Source organism: Microplitis demolitor, chromosome 1 (assembly GCF_026212275.2).
Source record: "Microplitis demolitor isolate Queensland-Clemson2020A chromosome 1, iyMicDemo2.1a, whole genome shotgun sequence".
Taxonomy (NCBI): Eukaryota; Metazoa; Arthropoda; class Insecta; order Hymenoptera; family Braconidae; genus Microplitis; species Microplitis demolitor.
Window position 1 is genome coordinate 20,138,254 of NC_068545.1, and position 18,065 is coordinate 20,156,318.

An 18,065-nucleotide genomic window follows, 5' to 3' on the forward strand; every position below is an offset into this window, starting at 1 on the left:
GACCATTTAGACCTCACGCGTTTTTTTGCTGACGAATGAGATCATTAGTTCAGGGGTGCGAGAAATGTCTGTTGGTGGTAAATGACTGTATATATTTTTCAAAAATTATTATTACGTTCTATAAATTAATTAAATATTTACAGAGTAAATTTCCTGTCCTCTATAAAAATAATTTAAAAAATAATTTTCATGGGAATATATAAGCATATGATATAGCAGGGAGCGTGTTTCTTTCGCACTCTGCAGGTCTTTCAAGTCATAATTGATAGACTGAGACACCGGTATAATGCGGTATAATTTGTCCAACTCGGCGTACACAATCAGACTTATTGCCGCGAACGGATGCATCGCATCTGTAATCTTTTATTATGTCTCGGTTCGCATGGGAGAACTGCATACTGTTGTTATAAAACCATACTACTCATCTGCCTACTTATATTTACAACTACAAACTCCATCATTATCTTATATATGTATATATGTTTTTTATTACTTTTTATATTCTCATTTCTTTCGGCTTCTACGTGGTGGCCGGCTGGTCGATGCGCACACTACGCAAATCACACGTGCAAAAGAGTCTTGTTACCAAGAGATATTTATTCCCGCCATTAAAAAACTGGACGAATGAAAAATAGTCGAGTTAAAAGAATAATAAAAATAATATTACGTATATGTATGATCAGTATTTGGCTACCAGTGTTTAAAGTTTTCTATACCAGGTTACACCATTAAATAAATTATTTTATAACAATAATTTTTTTATTCATGACATGAGGCGTAGAATATTTATTTCAAAATTTTCTTCGCTCAAAATTCAAATGAAAAGTTTTTCAAATAGAGATGGACTGAGCCAAATTAGGATACTCAAAAAATACAATATTTGAATCCTGAATACGATAAATTTTTTCCCGTATAAAAAAAATTATTGATAATGGGTTAAAAAAAAGTTGACTATTCATGTATCTGAAAATCGGAAAATTTTTCGCGCAACGAAAATGGGAAATTTTGATGTAAGTTGACTGCTGAAAGTTGGCTTAAGGAGCTGTAATTTTTGGCTGACATACTGGCGCTTATGCAAAACAGTTCGGAGATCTGGATCCAGTTGATTTTTTATTTTTCATTTAGTTTTTTTATTTTCGTTCCGCAAAAAATGTTCCGATTTTCAAGTACATGACTATTCTAAACTTCAAAATGTGACACAACGACAAACTCTTTTTAAACTTTAAAATTCAACAGAAAAATTAATGAATGTCCTAATATTATTTAGATATGCTAAAAAAAACGTTCAGAAATAGTTCAAAATCAGCTTTTTCTGAAGTATTTTTGCACTAAAAATAATGATGAAACCTTAGCACTTTTAATGGGGAATCAAAAAAATTTACAAAAGAGTTTAATAACGTTTTTTTTTATTTAAAGTACTAAGTCATTGCTTGTTTTTTGTATTTTCAGAAGTTTAAAAATCGTTGAAAAAAGTTTATCATAGTGTCACGTTTTGAAGTTTAGAACATTTTTTAAACAACTTTTTTTACACGAGGTAATTGTTGCTTACATTCGAAGAAAATAAAGAAAAAAATTATTTTTTACTGAAATTTTTAAAAAACAAAATTTGCAATAAAATGTATCAGTAGTTTTAGGAAACTAAAAAAAAAAACGCGACATTATTAAATTACGATTAAAAACATTTTTAAAAATTTGGTACACTCTCTTGCTTGGCTCTTGCTTGTGGTCTATAATTATTGGTTTTATCTAATGGTGTGTCTATAATATATTTTCCTGAAAAATTTAAATATATATTATATGGGTTTTCAGTGCGGGTGTGAAGGAATCTGAAGATGAAAAATGAAATGTTTGGCAGGAAGATATTTTTCAAGAAAGAAAATGGGTATTTTCTTCATTCCACATCTATGTAGATATATATAAAGAAGCTCGTCCAATAACCATGCTGTGTCTTTTTAAAAGGTAGAGTATAAAGTAAACCAAACACAGTATGCATAATTTACCATTAGTTTAGTGTACTACTAAACAAACCCAGCTCATAAAATCGGTGACTTATGGATGTCTCACTGACACGGGATACACGATTAAGGAAAAAAACTATGGATTTTTCCATGAATCTTTTGTCTCATACGGGTGTATCTTGTCCAGGCTGTAATATAAATTACCACACGTACTAAATATCTTTCAAGGTGGCCATCACTACATTTTACCCCAATACATTATTTTCCGTTCAGTTTCTAAATTTTTTTCAACCTCACCCGAAAACAATCGTTTAAAATCGTCGGCAAAAATAAAAATAAATATATATATATATATTTAAGACAAAGTAACTAAATAGAATCTTATATAGAAAATTCTCCGTCGCGTGGCTTCTCAAGTGCCGTTAGACTCCCTGCAGGTGGTAATTATTTTTTTCCTTTTTCTCTAAAAAAAAAAAAAACAAGGCATATATATCAGAGCCCATTGTATTGAATAAAACATTGTGCTAGATAATAAAAAAAAGCAAAAGTAATTTATTAATGTTTAAATACATAGAATGGCGCCTAAACAACAATGTTACCTTTGTAACGTCTTTTTTTATTTCTATTCATTCATTTATATACATATATACATATATACTTGTATAGACATGTATATAAATGTGCTATTCAGTGGGTTCTTGGTTCTCGAGAGTTAAATAACTAAAGAATAAGACGTTGACACATGAAGCTAAACATTTCGACCGTATAAAGTCGAGCAAAATGTAATAAACGACCTAATAATAACGGCGTTATAAAAGGATTTGTGTGTAAAAAGGATTATTACCTTGCGATGCTTTGTAAAAATATCTCCGGGCTGTCGAGTGTTTATGGGCATTTATTACCAAATACACTTTTTTACGACTTTATATTCTTTAGATCTGAAAAAGGAAAAGAAATAAACATTTAATAGAATTAAATGATAAATATAAACTGAGCTATAAAATGGTTTCTAAAAAAATTTACCGAGTTTTAATCATCTGGAGTATAAATTGATTATGAAAATAAATAAATAAATATATCAATGAACATTGATATTGTTCCGTTGATCATACATATAATATTTGTGCGATTAATCATCGTCGAAGTGTGTCCGGTCTCAGTCCAGGTAGCAGAAACTCTCTGAGAGGACTTCTCACGCGACCGGTATCTCGTCGTCGGATATACTGCGGAAAAGACAGGGGCAATTAATATTAACTCTCTCTGGTATCCAGAGTGTGTGCATGTGTGTGTGTGTGTGTCGTACCGGGTGACTCGATCGAGCGTGTTACGAGTCTAGCGACTGGACACGTCGTCGACGGATCTTTAATTTATTATCGCTGAGAATCGTGATGACGTGTGCTATGAATATCATTTCATTTTCTCTATCATTCTCTTTATTTTATTATTTAATGGTATCCCGCAGTGGATCCTGATCTCTTTTTTTTATTTTTTAATAGACATCAGATCTTTTCCGTTTGATTAATTTTTTTATCAATTTTAATCTGTGATGTACGTTATGCGTCAACTATTTTTTTATCGCTGGCAGGTTATTCGCGTATACATGCAATTCTGAGGACAAAGAGAAATTTCGTCCCTTGAAAAACGCTTGGAATAATTTAGTATATTTTTTTTTTTTTTACTGAATATAAGAGATTTTTCGTTTAATAGGTTTATATATATATATATATATATATATATATATATATATATATATATATATATATATATATATATATATATATATAATATGTGTAACGAAGAAGAGTATACGAGGGTGGGTGTGCTGTTGAAGATCGTGAAAGAGGGAGAGAGGCATTTGGTGGTAAAAGTAGTGCAGTTTCGCGATAAGAGACGCAATCCGATGCGCGTGCCAGATAAGTGGCTGATGCTTTTGGTACCGCGAAGGGGATGCTTGAGGTAATAGGAGAGAAGGGTGGCTTTTGAGACACGGGGGAAGTAGGGCATTTTCGTCGAGGACGATCGCTATACTATGTTGAGTAGTTGTATATAGTCTGAGTTCGAGCGAACGCAACTACGGGGTTAAAATGCTCTCGTGGGGCGTCGTAACACCCTCGGTTGCTGCTCCAGGGAATCAGAAGCTATATAAGCTTGACTGTTGTCAGTAGACCAGACAAAGATGCAAATAAAATTATACAAAAGGGGATGAAAAGTCATTCGTCGAGCCAAATAGCCGGATTAAGGGACTGGATCATTAATCGGCCTGCATGTTTTTTCAAATGTTTTTTTCTCAATTGGATGACAAGTAATTTTTAAATTTCGTAGCGATCATATAAAATAAATCAATAGTGGATTGTGAAATGACATGTTTATTATAAATTATTTTTTTTTCTAGATATCCCAAGAGCGTGAGGATTTGGAGTTCCGAGAAGCTGTGAAATCAATCAAAGGGACGGCGTCGCGAAAAATATATACGGGATTGAAGAGCCTTGAATAATATGAGGTAAGTCCAACCTCGAGTAGAGAAAAATAGTTAAATAGTTAAAATGCAACTGAGAGACCATAGGCTCTGCAGGTTCCCATGGGTGGACAGGTTGGCCCACCCATGGTTCAGCACACAGTCGATTCTCGCGCGACTACCATACGTTAAAAGTATAAATCTCTGTTACTCTCATCTGCTTACAAATATTCTTAAGGACGACACTTGCCAACAAAATGAATTGAGTCCTTCGAGCTTGTGACAGCGGGACGCCTTGAAGAAAGGAAAATAACTATGTATCCGAAATCCACACTAGTGTGTTCTGCATTATGCCTTTTGCTCTCAACTCTGCTGAGTTTCAGACTATAACAACTTACGCCTCCTCTCAACTTTTCATACTATTCCTTTTTCATTTACATTTATATGTATGTGTACATATAATTCTTCACTTTCCGATGCATTGTTGACTAAACTATAGATTACTCGCTTTGTTGACGCAGCAAGAAATCCCGCAGACTTGCACAAACGTATATATTTAACGTGAGCCCTTTCAATTTATTTTTCTTTTCAACCAAAATTGTTACCGGCCTTTTTGTAAGCGATACCACTTGACGCTCTCTGTCGTTAACTCATCTTTGTTTCCAAAAAAGGTCGTATTTAAATCCCACACTCTTACTAAAATCATTTATTCGATTTTAATATTTTAATATTCAGGTAGAAAAAAAAACGAAACCATATTCGGGAAACCTCATTTAATCAATTGTGAATTTCTGGAATCAGAGACACCATAATTATATTATTTTTTCTCATCAGCATTTATTATGGAATATATTTACAAGATTTATACATTTTTTTATGATGAATAAAATCGTAAAATATTTTTAACGATGAGAATAAACAGAATTCACACGCTTCTTAGGTACTTGCCTCTAGCCGATATTATATTATTGCGATGAATCATTTCGTTGAGGACCGAAGAATATGGGATGCAGAAAACACAAAAGCGACGGGTGGATGTACGTGTATGTACATAAAAATTAAACATAATAATAACATGAGAAAAATTTAATATCGACAGCGCGGTTAATTGAAATCGGCCATTTCTCGACTATTTTATCTAGATGTACAATAGACTTGACGTCAGGGATGTTGATAAACTATGTCATAATGTTGTGACTCGTATCGTAATGTCATACCTTGGATAATTTTATTAGTACGAATGTGACATTAAAAGTTATTGAACGGTTTGTCTAATAGCCATTATATTGGCCGTATCAAATCTGTGTACAAAACACGATAACCCAATGTCGTCACGGATATTTTATGTTGCTCTAAAGTTGTATATAAATCTCGTATATATATAAATATAAAACATGCTGGTGTGGATGAAAGATGAATCGGAATAAATGAGAATAAAGAAAATAATATGTGATGCCCACGCCCCAGCGTTCATCGGAAAAATGTACCCTTGAGAGAAACACGCGTCTGATTTACTCATAGAGGTATGGGTCCGTAGATTTTTGGGACTTTCGGTAAAATCTGACCCATACACACGTCAGAATAAACCACTTGGAGACCGCAGGGGTGGAGTTGTTTTCCTCATAACAAAACAAAATCTATTTCAACATTTTTTACCTCCTTTTGCGTTACATAATAGAATATAGGAGTGAGTATGATGTTTTGGTGCAGAGGTATAGATTTTGAGGTGTATATTGCTCAGTCAGGTGAAATTGAAAGGATCGGCTGTGAAATTGAAGTCACTAGAGATATTTTATATATAGAGGGCATTTAAAAGGTTACAAGGGATTCGGGTGACATCGGTGACTGTCAAAATTAAATAATATTTTTATAATAATAAATTTGTATTGAAATATTATTCCTTTCAATCTTTTAAAATTCGATTAGCAAGAGTGAATTTTAGTTACGGGTGATCTTGATGTCTTTTATCATGGATTTGAATTTTTGGACACCTTACATTGTTGGCAACCCTAAACAAGTCGAAAAGTGAATTCTGATGCCGACGCTTTTGAGCGATTGAGGCAACAAAAAGCTAAAGCACGAGAGAATAATTTCTTTCAAAATTTTATATTGAATTCATTTTTGAATAAATCCCAGGAAATTTGAATAATAAACTTTTTGAAAGTCAGCTTGTTTCTAAAACAATTTCAATATAATCGGATTATCGTTGAGTTATGAATTTAAATGTATTGAATATGCTTGAGTGAACTAATGGCTGCATTAGTGGCTATCTTAGATCAATGATGACTGGTCATATTTTAATCTTAATTTTATGCGAGTAACAATGAAACATAATTCTTTAAAAAAAAAAAAATGTCCAATGTTTCTGGTGCATTCTTTATGCGTCAACGAGCAGAAACTGTCAGAGTTTGATAGCAGAAGAGGGTTAGAAGGTTTTTTCTTTTTTTTTTTTTATTTTCTGGGACTTAAAAAAAGAAAGAAAGATAATGCATGGAAAATATATGGATGGGAATAAGGTTGTGTCGAGTGAAACCATCAAAATATGTCGAGAAAACGTCAAAACGCCAGCTAAAACCAGACGAATCGGTTCAAAAGATTTTTTGAGATCTAAATGTAACCGAACACCAGTTTCTTATCTTTTTTTTTCTTCGTCTACTTCTTTTCGTCTTTCATTTTTTTATTCTTGTATCGACATACATATCTATACATATATATTTAAATATATACAGATGTATGTAATAAAGAAAAAAGAATAAAATAAAACTGAGAATTAATGTTTCCAGACGTAAGCCAACAATGGATTCTCTTTTCCCATTTCTCGTGTGCCCTCTCTACTCTCCACACAACAGCACACATTCTGGAATATAAATCGTGGAAACAGTTTTGCTGGTAATCAAACTAAATTGATTGTAAGCGACTCTACATTACGATCTGTTAGTCGTCGTACATAAACAACAGCAATAAACTTTAAAATATAACAACGTTTGGCATTGCTATTTTACATCTCTATTCACCGTTTGGTACATATACATATATATGTATGTAGTTATTTAACCAACGTTAAAATGTTATACAACTCGGTCCTACCAAACGGTGGGTAGTAATCGATTCAATCATCATTCGCGAGTTTTATTTATGTTCTTAAATTACTATTGCCTGTACATAATACATTCAGGGCAACATAAATTTTTATTTTATTTTATTACTTAACATGTTTTATTACTTACTCTACGTCAGTGTAATTATTATAAATATTGTAACATAGACAGTGCGAAAAATCGGAAGAGAATTTTGAGTGAATATGGATTTTATTTCACTCCGTCGCTCGGAGTTTTGGAGTTTAAAAAATATCACAGTATACGGAGTAAATAGGGAGTTTCTTTTTTCAGAAAAGTGATTTCGGAGTGATCTGGATTTTATTTCAATGCACATTCACTCCGATTCAGAATTTTAATATTGAAATAAATTCCTCTTCTAGGTGAATTTCATTCCGAGGAAATTAAACAAATAGTCATCCACTCCGGATTTGATCCGCGTCCTCACCGTGAATTTTTTGAAGCGTATACATAAATAATCTCAGTGTAAAACCTCCCAAGTCCATAATTTTGAAAAAATATTTTTTTTAACATGTACAACTAACAATTGTTTTAACAATCACTGTTTAAATTTCGTACGCTTTTATTTTGAACTTTCAAGTTATAGAAACAGCCAAAAAAAAATCTCAAATACCAAAAATCTAAAATAACCAACACTTTTCAAAAATAAGAATTTTTTTTCTTTGCTCATCATTAAAGAAAATTTAATTCTGAATAAGAACATTTATATATTTTTCCTATATAAATATTTTTCCCAACTGAAAAATTATTTGATGATTCTTTTTACCCCTCTGTAAAATTTGGGAAAAACGGAGTTATAGAGCTGTAGATTTTCTGTAGAAGACCTCAATATATTCGTATATTAAAATCATATTTTTTATTTTCTGCAATTTATTAACGAATTTTAAAATTTTTTGTAAGGCTCGCTCGCTATCGCTGGGTAAATTTTAATAAAAAAAAAAAGAAAAAAATATTTAAAAAATTGAACATAAACCCTGATGTACACAGGGTGGTTACGCGTATGCAAATAAGAGTGCCTCCCGTACTCTCACGTTCTCTCGTTCGACTCCACCCCTGTCCTCAGGCGCTCATTGTACGAATACCAAGCAAGGATATCGTATGTATATAAATTCGCTCCCTCGCAGCTCTTTCTTATTCTTTTCTTTTTAGTTTATCTTCTTTGTTGCTCTCACTTAAAACATTCCTTATTTTCATTTGATCTCATCTCACTCGCGCTCTTGTTTTCTCCGTTACGGCATTGTGTGTCCCAACGTGAAAAATGAAAACGCACACAGTAAGCTGCTGTTTACATTCATCCTTTTATATATATATATATATATATATATATATATATATATATATATACAAATCAATGTATATAAATACATACATATATACATAATATACGCAGTGGCTCCAGGTGAATTTCATATAATTATACTTCAAACATACGCGATAGTATCGGACAAGATTTGCGCCTCAAGAACTTGGCTAAAGATTTTTATTTATTTATATTTATGTAAAACTTTTTTTTATATAAATAAGTAGAGGCCATTTTTTTTTTCTAATTTTTTTATTCATTTTTTAAGAACTAAAATATATTTATGTTCGCCAGAAATCGCACATAGTTTCGTTATCTGAAAGAAATAAAAAGACGGCGCAGTATTAAGGTTTGGATATGAAAAAATGAGGTTTACACCGTCCGGTTTGATAGAGTATTTACGACACGATGCATCATGCCGTACAATGGTTCATATAAAACGTCCGTGGAGAAAGAAAAACCACCCTCGGCAGTGGCTGCGTTGATGTTAGTACACAGGGCAAAAGAATTGCCGAGGCCTTTCCTCTGTAAATGTATACACATATATGTATATACACACATATATACTTAAACTGTTCCCGGATAAAAACTACCCCCCGGTATATATGTTGTACACCCTTGGGATTCTATCGTATCGGAACTCGACAGATAACTCTTATCTCTGGCAAGCAGCATTCTTACTGGATTTAGTTCAGGGGGAGAGTCTCAAGCTTTTTTAGCTTCTGCTTTTTATCCAGTTAAAAAAATACCAAAAAATATATACATATTACCCAGAAAAATATCTTTATATATTCTATTTATTATACGAATTATATATTTTTGCTTCTAGATAAAATTATATCCATGTATATAATATATTTTATCATCATAAATTCATTTATGAGATGGCTCTAAATGGAGCTAATCAAAATTACTGAATTAAAAAACCAGTAAAGATATTTAAATATTGAAAAGACTAGAATCCGTTTGTGTTTTATCCCCTCGGTCAATTTGAGGGGGTGACTGGTGCGTATAAATAACTGTTAGCACTCGGTGTGACTAAACTTAAGGGTTGGTTACGGCTCGGTGAGGGTGCGCTTCTCGCCTATAAGATTCATCCATCCAGCACACAACACACACACACACACTCATTTATAAATATATATGTATATGTCACATTTATCGAAGTAAAGTCGTAATCGGGGAGTAGAATGTGTAGGGATCGTTCGCACACGGTCTTTTCTCCCTCCCTAATGAGACTTTTGGTCCTGGGGTAGCTGTGTGATGCTAAATCGTCCAAATATATACCTCACGCTCGGTTTAACCGGCAAATATGTTTTGGATTTACTTGGTGGTCGTCCGACTTGCTCGATAACTTGAGCAATTAGATTTGCTTATCCGTTATCAATAATGAAATAATTATAATTTAATCAGTCGGTATAATTATTTATGGTAATTATATAAATTTAATTAATGGATTTATCACACTGATGGATAAATAAATGTCTATGTATTTAGTATTATTTATTGAGTAATCGCGACACATTTGCAGCAGGTGGTTATCTCAATTACGTCGAGGGTGAGTTGTCATTAAACACGTTGTGGTGACGACAGAGGGTTGTTTTGATTGCTCTTTTTGACCTAGTCGAGACAGATGTGTGTAATTTCCTACTGAGTTTTTGTCTACAACTGTTGATAGAGTCATTGGGGATGTCATCCTTTTTTTTTTATTGTTCATTTGAAGAAAAAAGAAACAAGAAACTTGTTTTATCATTTAGCCGGAAGGTGTCAACGCAGGAACTTGATTGTGGATATATTCCTCGAGGAAGTGGTTAAAATAAAAAATCGTATAGAGTATAAGAGATTGGAGTTTACTATTATATATAATGTAGCTGGGGCAACGAACGACGAGGAAGAAGAGGATGATGATGATGATGAGGTGGGGAGGGACGGGGAATGAATGGAATTAGTGAGAAAGCTTGATGAATAATATCAGGTCTATCTGCGGGAGCAAGACTCGAGATTGAAGCGTATCTCTCGACGTATCTCCATAGACTATAAGGTACTCTCGTCGTCTTCCGTCGCTTCTCTTTAACGTTAATCCAACCTCTTTTCTATTGCCAATCTCCCCCTTTATACTTTCTTGGTTGCTGCCGCTGGTAGTGTTGGTACTTCTCCGGCGTCTTCTTCATTTCTTGATAAAATATATATATGTATATATATAGAAAGGAAGCAATGAGTAGAGAAAATGATGCACATAGAAAGAGGAAAAACTTTTATAACCCAAGATACATAGACTTGGATATGATCAAAGAGCAGTTTCTCTCTCGTCAGCTGGTCCACCGCTTAAAAGAGACTCGTCAAAGTGGTCCATAGATATACAAAGCAGCTTTTTTGGACAACTTTTTTGAATTTGTGATTCAATTTAGCTGATGATTTGCTTTTGCTTTTTTAAAACGTTTTTTTTTTATCGTCACTTTGACATTTTAATTTAAATTGAATTCTACTTGGGTGTGTGGATAAAAAATAATAAATAAAATAAGTTAAATGACTACAGAATATAAAGAGAAATGTAAATAGAAACTGTGTTTGAGTATATTGGGTACAGGAGTTGAGATTATTATTTTTTGTGAGAGCGATAATCTACACGACAAGACAGCAATCAGACATCCTGTTATACTCCGAGGAAACACCCGGTCATGCTTTAAAGTTATATAACAATAAATAAAAAGCGAGTTGGAAGATGACATTTATCTCTTGTGGACAAAAAACCAACTTACTTTCAAATTAATCTTTGTTTTTTAGTCTACTTGGCTACTGCCACACCCTTTTTCCGGATCCGTGTCCCCGAGGGGTCTAGATCATCCAGAATAATCATTTTTATTTCTCTCTCTTTCTTTCCTTCTCGCTCTGTTCGACTGCTGCTGTAGAATACTACCAGATTAATCAATTCAGCCATCGTTTACTGAGACCCACTAGCAGTGTAGGTCTAAATAATGAATTTTCTTGGCGATCGAGAAACAAATCACTTGGGACTGGGATAAAAATTTAAATTGTCAGAATTTTGGTCAAGAATTTAACTCAGAACATGCTTTGAAAACCATTAACCTACTGTGGTCTAGTGTAATATATTGCTAAGAGATTTCTACCGAAAGATCGGTAGGTTTTTAGCTGGCGTCTATATACTTGCTGATGTCTTGAATGGATCGTTAAGAATTTTAGAATGAAAGGAAAAATTTTTAGCGTCGTCCACAGTTAAGATATTCCATCGTTAAAATAGTCCGCGGTCATTCATGCGTAACTCATCATCTCGCATCTTGTTTTTTTTTTTAACTTATCGTAAAAATATATGTGGGACTGGGCCCAAAATTCAATCGTTTATCATTAACTGACACTCACTTTTACCTTCTAAAATAATTAAAGAATAAAAATTCTTTAAATGTTACCTTTAAACGTCTTATTCTTATAATTCATTTTGATAATTATAATGTCTTGTAATCCATTTGAATATATATAAATACTGAAAAATTAAGATTCTCGATTTTAAAACGGTCTGTAGTTCATAAAGAAATTTATAAACTTTCATTATTTAGTCTATGAAATAAAAAATAAATAATAAAATTAATAAAAATTAATTTAATTTGAAGAAAAATTTTTAAATTTACTACAGAGTATGAAAAAAAATATGAAAAATTTGTTAGGGAAAATTTGGATGCTCGTGATGTAAAATTTTTATTGTAACTCAATAAAATTATTAATTGAGACACGATAGGCACCGGTAGACATTTTTAGATGCCACGAGACAATTTTTGGAAAATTGAAATAATACTTTGATGGAGTGAAAAAATTAATAGTTCTTTTTTTATCACATTCAAATCATATATTACTATAAATTAATCAATTTAAAAAAAAATACTATGATTATCGATTCTGATCTTTTAAAGATAACTATTCCAAAAATTGTTGACAAATTATGTTAGACAATCTGATAAAAAAATAATGAAATCATATCCAAATGATAGAAAATCTCAAGGAACTTTATTGCTTTCCATCAAAATGAGTTCGAGACATGACTTTTGAGTTTGAAAATTTAGTTAACATAAAACAATAATTATATTACCTGGGTCAAAAAAATTCAAATTTTAATTTTTCGATTTAATTTTAAGTTGAATATGTCAAAATCAAGAATTTGACTTTTTTAACTTAAATGATACTAAGTAGGTCAGGTTAGCCAAAAGAAAGTCAAAAATTGATGAAAAACACGTTTGATTTTGAGTAACTTTTGGCTAACAACCTGCTGAGTATCCGTCTGTCAAAAAAGTCAAATTTCACCTGGTTTTGGCTTACTTGACTTGAATTAGAATCAAAAAAATTAAAACCAAGTAATTTTTCTCTGAATGAGTATTTTTTCTAAGCTGCTGTACTGAGAAAAAAAAACTTTTGTAAAAACAATATTTTCTCAAATAACTACTCAATGAAAATTATTGTATTGATAATTTCATATCTAACTTGAAGAATCATTTTTTGACAGAAAAAATCAAAATTTACTTACTCGATTACAAAGAAAAATCAGCAGATTTTGAATCAATCTTAAGCTTTTTCGATTCAGAACATGGTTTCAAATAAAATCTTTGAATTGCTGCATCAAAAATATATAAGATTGAAAGTTTTTGATAGCATAATTTCTTGTGGGAAAAACGACAATGTTTCTTCAAGTTATTTTTTTTTTTTTTCAGTTTACTGTGCAGCATTTATAAAAAAATTTCATTCGTAATGATCTTAGCTGCATTGAATGCCCTCTTTCCAATAATCTGATTACGGACATAAATATATACGGTATTAATTCAATACCTTACGTCAAAAAATATAACATATATATTTAAATATTTATAAACATCTATATAAAAGAATAATCGAGTTTTGTCAAAAGAATAAATTGAAAAGTATCAAAAACAGTTGATGTTTTTTAAATATTGTTGGTAATAGTCCAAGAGTGAATGAATAAAGTCTTGACTCCATATAATAATAAAATTTAAGTATCAACCAGATGGTAGCGTGTATAATAAGGATCGTTATCTATTGAACAATTGGTCTGGTGAGATGAGATGTAGGAATAGGAAGACCTCCTGCCGTCGGTGATCCAACAGAGCTCTGTATCCGTTTACAAAATGAATATTTTATACTTTCTAGATGAGCTTCCTCATATAAATATATGAACATAATATATTACTTACATCCTGGACACAAAACGATAGCGCACACGCGTTATAAAAAAAATTTGTATCACTTCTGCGAGTTCTTAAAATCTATAAAAAGATTTTATTTATTTACATTTGTCTACTTTTTCTTTTATATATTTATTAGTATATATATATATATATATATATATATATATATATATAAAGTGCAAACAATCGAGGACAAATTGACATGGCAATGACGAATGTCTTGACAATATTTTGAAAGAGATCACAATTGAACAATGACTGTGGGCAGTTAGGTTTTCATACAACTGTGTCGATTTTAAAATAAAACTGGGATAAAAAAATATAAATAATAGGGAGGAGGAAAAAAAGCGAGAATAAAAAAAAAATATAAAGAGGCTTGTGTCGTCACTCGAGTGCTGCACATTTTACTGGTATTGTTGTAACAATGGATCCTCACAATGCCCACCAAATTACGGATGTCTCAGTCAAAATATGTCCTATGGTCCCGGCTAGAATCGTAATCACTTTTACCATCTAGAATTATATTGAAGTATATGGAGGTTATGGTAGAGACCAGGACTTAAGAGAGAGCTGATGTTGGAGAGTACGCATAGAGATATGATGCAGGCAGCAGTTCTCGACATTTTGGTGACCACAAACTGCGGGGCAGCTGTATTTTGAGCTATCAACCATCACCGATCTGCGGATTTTAAATGATTTATGGGGGATACTCCCCAGCATGGAGTTTTTTCTCCTATTTTTTAAGTTTTTTTTGGGGGGTAGATACTTTCTGTCCCGATGCGATTTGTCTCATACGGCGTGTGGGCTGGAGTATACAAGACACTGGATGCACGTGCGATCGTCGTCACTGTCGTAACTTTGGTACGCGATGTCTTGATACCAGGTACCAAACTACTAAATGAATTTGAGAAAAAAATGAAACTAAAAAAAAGGTACTTTTATGATGTAGTTGGAAATCAAAACGATCTAGGGCACGTGGCTGATCATCTCAGATTATGCGTTTTAACGTAACTCTCAATCATCATATCACCGGAGATATCTTTTCAATAAAACCTAAAATCAATTGTCAGTTGACTTGAAATCTACTCTTTATTTATTTGAAAAAACATTTAGGATTTTATGTTGGACACTAATTTTACATAATAAGATAGTAATCACTGTTTAGATCTGGTAAATTTGTGTTTTTGGTAATCTGATGATTAAATGACTCGACTTTTATTTTAATTTCAGTCATAAGCTAATGAAATTATGGTTATTAAAAATTGTGATAAAAATCATTTATTTTGTATGTAGAACAAATAAGTGGTAACTATAATTTACAAATTGGCACTAGTGATTTTTTTGCGCATACAGTTAATTAAAAAATAATTATTTCGTTTCATGCCTGAAAAAATAATAAATATTTAATGTATGGAAATGAATTAATTATTTTTAAATCAACTTATTAAAATAATCTTTGCTTCGTCTCTTACATAAATTAGTAAAACTAAGTAGTAAATAAATTTCTTTAAACATAAATAACGAGTAACAAAAGTATATAATTAAAATTTTCGAGAAAATTTTTGTATAAATCTTACACTTGACATAATTGAGTCATCTGATAACAATTCATATTTATATCACCTTTTAAATAAATTAAAAAATTTTTTTACTAAAAATCTTAACCGTAATTAGCGATCAAAAAAAAAAAAATTCAACGGGCTTGAAAACATAAAATTTAGAAAAGAATTTTTTGAAATTTCACACTTTCTTTAAATCCATACATAAGAAATATAAAAATATGTAGCCATTTGATGGACTCGTCTCATATTTATCAGTTGCGATCTAAAAAGCTTTGCTGGCATTAAAAACCATCTTAAGACTCTTTTTTCCTCATCAGCATCCAGACATTCTTTAAAAAGAATTTATTTAAACTTGAACGCATATACATGGAATTCTCTTTGCCATCATGAGTTTCGCATCCCGGAAAATTCCCATGCGTGTACGCGGGTAGATTCTCAGTAGTATATATATATATATATATAAACATGTATACATATATGTGTATGTATACAACAAGCTTTTATAATGACGACTCAATCCAACGATTTTTTTAGCTAAACGATTATAATACGCGAGGGCGCGAGCGTTAGGCAGCTGTCGCCATTCGACTCTTTTGTAAAACGATGTTTGAGTGTTCATGAACAGAGAAGAACACCCGGTATTGTCCTGCTTCGAGATCAGACGATTACGCCAGCTACGATACAATCTCATCTGCATCCCACTTCTTCTGTCTCTCCTCTTACCTCACATATATATATATAATGTCTTTCACCCTCCAGCCCGTCGTATAAACCTAATACCCAAAACCCTATTCTATTATATTCTTACCTCATGTGGACAGTGTGTACGCTGCTGTTTAACCTCATGAGAGCACCCGATGTAATTTAGATAATCTCGTAAATAACAATTAATTGTTATAATGCATAATATATATACAAAAGTCATATAAATTAAAAGAAAAAAGCATTTCTTGGTGCAGGAAATTTTTCGTTGCCCCTAGAAATTTTTTGCATTACAAATTGAAAAAAAAAAAAAAAAAAATTTATTTGAGGCAAAAAAAATTTAGCCGTTTAATTTATGACTGGCAACGGATTTATTTAAATCAGAAGACTGTTGGATATGATTCCATGTATAGAAGTACATAATAGCCAATGGTGTCTCATGTGGTATTGACCAAGAGATTTGGCGCCCGTCGTCGGGGTCGTTGGCGTCTTACTGACGAGACTATTAAAGTCTTAGTATTAATTTATATAGAAAAGAGTTACTCTTAAGATACCGATTAACTTCACCGTGAAATTACTTAAAATGACTTCCAGACTTCACTCTGCTTCTTAATTATAACATATAACATACATTTTTTATAACTTTTATTGACTAACGCTGTATGCAGTAGACCAGAAATTAATCTAATGAAATATTTTTTATTTTAATCACAGATTAAAAAGTCAATAATTAAAAACATAAATAATTTAGAAAATTTATTTTATTTTTTTACGTTAAGTGAAACACATGTCAGTGAAAGTAAAAAATTTTAAGTACGTTCTAGTAAAAAGTGATGAGACAATGAACGTTAATGACATTCTGTCACTGATAATTATTTTCACGTGAGTAGACAAAATTTAGCAAAGAAAATAAATAAAAAAATAAATCTCGAGATATTTGTCGAGCCTGATTTTCGGTTTTGTGTGAGGATCTAAATCCTGCTCTACTTTGGAGTAACGACACTAGTACTTCATCACTGGATTAAAAGTAGCCCCAGCTAATATTTCACTGGAGAATTGTCCGTGAAACGGCTATCCGTTCACTCTCTACCACAGTCATTTATACCTACGAAGTTACCGTGCACGCTGTAAACTGCACCCAAGGCCCTACTTAACCCCCGACAGCTAATTACCTCGCTTGGTCTTAGTGCAAGAGCAAGAGAAAGCCACGAGAGTCCAGAGACTCGCAAGAGAAAATCACCGAGAGTGGAAACAATAGAGAGATTAGGACTCTTGCAATGGGCGCATAGAAGATTATCCGAATTTCAGAGAATTACGTTGTCGAGCTAAATTCCATTCAACTTTCTATACATTTTTTTACTTACTTGCATCATAATATTTTATTTAAACTATCCATCTTCTACACGGAGAAATTATTTGTGTTTGAAATTCTATGGTGTAGTAAAAAGCGGGACTACCTTATGGGCGCTTTATTGTCACAATTATTGTCACTTGTGGCCATAGCAATTTTCGTATATGTTTATTTAAATTTCCGTCAGATGGCCAACATGGTCCGGCTTTACTACGACACCATAGAATTTCAAACTCGAATAATTTCTTCGTGTGTATTTAGAGCTCCAAAAAAAAAATTCTACACAGAAAAAAAAGGATATTTTGGCACAAGAAATATTTCTCACTATGAATTGAAGACGAAAATTTTCTCAAGACTAGAAAAATTGATGCAAAAAATTTTTTTTTTGCCCCAAGGAAATTTTTATTTCCAATT

General features: G+C 32.1%; 1 protein-coding gene across 3 annotated transcripts in view; it reads left to right on the top strand.

The window, feature by feature from the left end:
• Positions 1 to 18,065, top strand: part of LOC103571261 (GATA-binding factor 3) — a 123,462-nt gene that overhangs the window by 31,999 nt on the left and 73,398 nt on the right. For all 3 annotated transcript variants that reach the window (XM_014445023.2, XM_053739953.1, XM_053739950.1), the window contains exons 4-5: positions 1,810 to 1,959; positions 4,351 to 4,458. The gene's annotated coding sequence lies outside the window, so the exon portion shown is untranslated. The remainder of the gene's footprint in view (positions 1 to 1,809; positions 1,960 to 4,350; positions 4,459 to 18,065) is intronic.